Source organism: Vicia villosa, linkage group LG5, assembly GCF_029867415.1.
Source record: "Vicia villosa cultivar HV-30 ecotype Madison, WI linkage group LG5, Vvil1.0, whole genome shotgun sequence".
In the NCBI taxonomy this organism is placed as follows: Eukaryota; Viridiplantae; Streptophyta; class Magnoliopsida; order Fabales; family Fabaceae; genus Vicia; species Vicia villosa.
The window spans coordinates 26,753,918-26,759,218 of NC_081184.1; the positions used below are offsets into that span (position 1 = coordinate 26,753,918).

The following is a 5,301-nucleotide window of genomic DNA, read 5'->3' on the forward strand; positions in this document are numbered from 1 at the left end:
TTGCTACACATATTGGATACTTGTCTTCACTCTAACCAAAGCTACCAAAGTAATCTATTCTCTGTTCTTTTGTTGTTGTAATTTTGACTTTGGTTATTTTCAGGATGGGGTCCATATGCAAACTATAGCATAAAGTGACAATCATGTTTAAGTTATTAAATTGATTACATTTGTATGGAACAGGTGGAGGGCTTTGGATTTTGCGGAACTTAAGCGCAGTTCTAAATCCTTTTTCGACATTGCACACCCTTGGTGTGTTTGACATGGACAACTCAATGATTCGGATGATAGCAATGATCCAAAGATCGGTAAGGTTCGGATCTCAACGCTGGAAATCGGTCTTATTTACACACATTCTTATCTGTTGCTGTCGTTGCAAAGTTCCAGTCTCAAGAAAACGGGTGAGGTTCATTTAGCCATACGTTTCTCATGTACCTCAATGACCAACATGATTAATCTGTATTTCAAACCGCATTTACCGAAGATGCACTACACAGAACCTCTCAACATTATAGAACAAGAGAAGAAGAAATTACAAGCTATTATCGTTGTTGTAGCTAGGCTTAGCAGAACAGAACCACCTCTTAGAAAATAATTAGTTGAGTACATGTTTGACACAGACTCTCATCTATGGAGCATAAAACGAAGCAAGGCGAACATAAACCGTCTGAAATCAATTTTCTCCGGCCTTATATCAGTTGGAAGCGGGTTAATGGAAATTACAACATGAAAGAATTCTGTCACAACAGTATTAGTCCACATTCTCTACATGATGCTTGTCTGTTTCCCACAACTTATTCTACTAACCATGCTTCTCTACATGTTCATAATAGGCCTCTGGAAATGGAGGTTTCTACCAAGGTACTCCACACATGGACACGAGATTTTCTTTCACCGATGTAACAAATCCAGACGAGTTTGATGAAGAGTTTGATCTGTTTCCAACAAAGAAAAGCCAGGATATAGTTCGTTGGAGATATGATCGGTTGACAGTTTTGGCGGGGAGGTTTCAAAGTGTTGTAGGAGACATAGCAACACAAGATGAGAGGCTTCATGCATTGTTAAACTGGAGGGATCCTCGTGCAACAACTATATTTATGTTGTTTGGTTTTGTGGTTGCGATTGTCTTGTATGTGATACCGTCTCTACTCCAAGTTTGTTTCGGTTGGGTTTTATCTTATGATGCACCCTAAGTTAAGAGGTAAGTTACCACCTGCGCCGGTTAATTTCTTCAGAAGGTTGCTGCTCTTAATGACAGTATGTTGTAAAATAGATAGAATAGCTGAAATATACTAACCTTTTCATTTACAGAAATGGTGTAAAGCTTGTGTTCTGCTTGATGGATTGAATCAAGGGTTGCCTAAACTGGGAATTGGACGGAGTCAGGTTGGCAATGGTTGCAAGGAAGAAAATGAAAATGAAAGTCGTGGAAGAAAGAGTGTTGAGAGCAAACAATATGGATCTATAGACTTCTAATTTTCTATGTAGGCATCATTATAAATCAGCAGGTTATAACTGATGGTCAAAGGTACTTGCAGTTAATATCTACCTGATAATTTCATGACAGTTAGCGGAATGTCGATATATCTGATGTCAAAAAGTATAAGGCCAATAGTTTTTGCAGAACGACTTTGCGTAGCAACACATTGATTAAAACAATAATAAGTCTAGAATAGTTGCATTATTTGAAGATTTTGTTACTTTTCCTTGTGTAGTTTAATTCAACATCTCTAGCTTTATTTTTGTGAGCAATATTTGTAGTATGGTTATTTGTATTTTTATACTCAGAATTCATCCATACAACTCAACATTGTACTGTAGAATGCAACCTCAAGCACAGGCTTGAATATCCTTGAGGTATTCACCTTGAGTTTTGATAATGCATTATTGCTTATGTTCTTATCTAACAATGGTTTTCTTGAGTGTAAGAATAATTCAGCACTGTTTTTGCACTTCGTACTTTTTTGTGTTTATGAAGTTTTCTATTTTGTTTTACCAGTGAGCTAACAAGGCTTAGTGATGGGATATCAATAAGGATGAATGTTGACAAGCTGTTCCAAACACCATTGGTGTTTTTTTCCATAGTTTTATTTATGGGGGTTGGATGCCGACGAAGTAGTCTGATTGAAAGTTGAAACTGGTATCTTATTACAAATGAATAGGACATTTGATTGCCTACAAAGGAGAATCTGGTGGATTAACAATTGCCACGAATAAAACTAAGGACGAAGTACCATGGATTTCTATTTGATCGAACCTTTTGTGAAGATTGACATATGAGTGCCCACAAAGGTTGCTTTGTATTCTCTTGTATGTCGTTACGCCAAAGTTCCAACCTTGAAGCGAACATATTATATTACACACTTGGAACAAGAGTTCCCAACCCGCCTATTAAAATATTAAATTAATTAAATAAAAATATTAAATATTATTAATTAATAAATATTGTATAAATGAAATAAATAATAAATTACCCACTCACCCATTTTCTCAAGTTTTTATTACCTCATTGACTTCATTAACATGTCTTATAATAAATAATAATAATTAATTAAATAAGAATTATCAACCTTAAATATGTCAAATAATAATAATAATAATAATAATAATAATAATAATAATAATAATAAAACTTAAAAACTTACAATGTTTCTTCAAATAATAATATTTTCTTTCTAATAATCCATCAATTTACTAATAAATAAATAAATTAAATAAAAATAGTATTTTATATCTTATTTACTATGAGAAACATATATTATAATTAAAATTTTTTTTTTTTAATATTAACGGGAAAAAATTTAGAATATTTAACGGGAACACGGCTTTATTGATCAAAATAATGAATATTAACGAGAACACGGAGTTACTGATAAAAATAATGAATATTAACGGGAACATGAAGTTACTGATAATTTTTTTTAATATTAACGGGGACAAATTTGGAATATTAACGGGAATACAAAGTTACCGATCAAAATAATGAATATTAGCGGGAACATTAAGTTACCGATCAAAATATTGAGTATTAACTGGAACATGAAGTTGCTGAATAAAATATTGAATATTAACGAGAACATGAATTACTGATCAAAATATTGAATATTAACGGAAAAATGAAGTTACTGATCGAAATATTGTATTTTAACGAAAAAATGATGTTTATTGAGCAAAATATTGAATATTAACGGGAACATGAAGTTAGTGATCAAAATATTGAATATTAACCGTAATATATTTTCATCAGCACCTATTTAACACACCTATTTACACAACATCTAACTCTCAAATAAATATATTTTGAACAAAATGACCCGGCACCAACGGGTACCCGTGCGGACGCACGGGTATCACGCTAGTTTTTTCAATGATTAGAACTTGAAAATTTCTTTACCCACTTCCCTATCTTCTTGGCCACCTCTGGCGAAAAACCCAAAATATCCTCACTTCGGAAATGCATTTCCGAAACGCTTTTTTTTTCAAAATTTGTCTTATTTCGGAAATGCACTTCCGAAAACACGAAAAAAAGTGTTTTCGGAGATGCATTTCCGAAAACACCCCCTTTTGTGGGTTTTCGGAGATGCATTTCCGAAAACGCTTTTTTTGGAGGGCGTGTCTTCGGAGATGCATATCCGAAATATTCCAAGACCAAATTGGTATTGGAATGTTTCGGATATACACTTCCGAAAGAATTCAATAATTATTAAAAAATTAAAATCAAGGTGAATCAATACAATTAATAGGTATAAAATGAAGGTGAATCAATAAAATCAAGGTGAATCAAAATTTCCTAAACAATTTTAAAGTTAAAAATTATTTTAGTAACTTATATAAATTAAAAACATTTTAATTTCATAAGTAAATTTTGAATTATATAGAATTAAATATAAAATTTGTTCATTAAATAAAATCAAGACAAAATCTTTTTTTAATTTTTTTAAACTAAATAAAAAATTATAACAAATTTTTAATTATGAATCAGAATAGAAATATATAAATATATAATAATAATTATTAATTTTGTAAGTGAAATATATAAATATATAATAATTATTATAAATTAAAACACTCATTTTTTTAATTTTTATAATTATTATATAAATATATAAATATATTTATAATTAATATATAATAATTATATAAATATATAAATATATAAATATATAATAATTTTTATAAATATATAATAATTATTATAATTATTATATAAATATATAAATTAAAACACTCATTTTTTTAATTTTTTTTGTAAATACATAATAATTATTTTAAATATATAAATAAAAAATTATAACTCATTTTGTAAGTGAAATTATTTTAGTTTTTTTAATTAAAATTATTTTAAATTTTAAAATATGAATTAGAATAGAAATATATAATAATTATTATTCATAACTCATAAATTATATCAAAATATATAATTATTATTATTTATTACTCATAAATTATATTAAATTTATGATATATGAATTAATTAATATCTTAAAATTAATTTTTGGGATTTTTAGATTTTTTTTTCTTTTTTCGGAGATGCATCTCCGAATTAATCAAAATCTCAATTTTTGAGATTTTTTCGGAAATGCACTTCCGAATCTAGAAAAATTTAAAAAAAAAAATATTTCGGAAATGCATTTCCGAAGCAGGGATAAAGTGGGGTTTTCGCTGGGGGTGACCCCATAGGGAGGTGGGTAAAGAAAAAATCTTAGAACTTTTATCATCATTATTTATCTAACCTCTCGTGCATTTACTATAAGAGTTTTTTTTTTTGTTATCTTGATATGTTGTAAGAACTTTTACAAAAAATATTGACGTGGACACTATAAAATTCCAATAACTGTTAGATCCACATGGGATTGTGCTTTTCAACTCTAACTTATACCTACTCCCTAGGGGACCAAAACATATATATTTTTGTACATAAAAGCTTTAATTTGTTCCTTTCAATTGTCCATGTAAACTAGTTAGGGTTACTAGAGATGGGTGGGACAGAAGAATAGTTTATATCAAAGTGAATTTTTATCTACTCAACTCATAAAGTTGGATAAAGTTACCTTCTCGTATAAAATGTCTTGGAAACAACAAACAATTGTACTATTTTAGAATTAATTAAATATGTTAAAATTAAATGAAATCTTGTGATTGATTGAATGTACACTACCCAACTTTTTGTGATGGGTAGAGAAGTTGTCCCCTTATATCAAAGAATTTATTTATGACTATTTTAAAAAATGAACCAGACTCATGAAAAGTTTAGGGAGAGAAGTTTTCAAAAAAAAAAAAGTGAGTGTGTACCTATAAACT

At 29.3% G+C, this 5,301-nt stretch overlaps 1 pseudogene; it reads left to right on the forward strand.

Moving 5' to 3' along the window:
• The first annotated feature begins 262 nt into the window (after positions 1–262).
• LOC131604408 (multiple C2 domain and transmembrane region protein 7-like) lies at positions 263–1,268 on the forward strand (annotated as a pseudogene).
• The last annotated feature ends 4,033 nt before the right edge of the window (positions 1,269–5,301 follow it).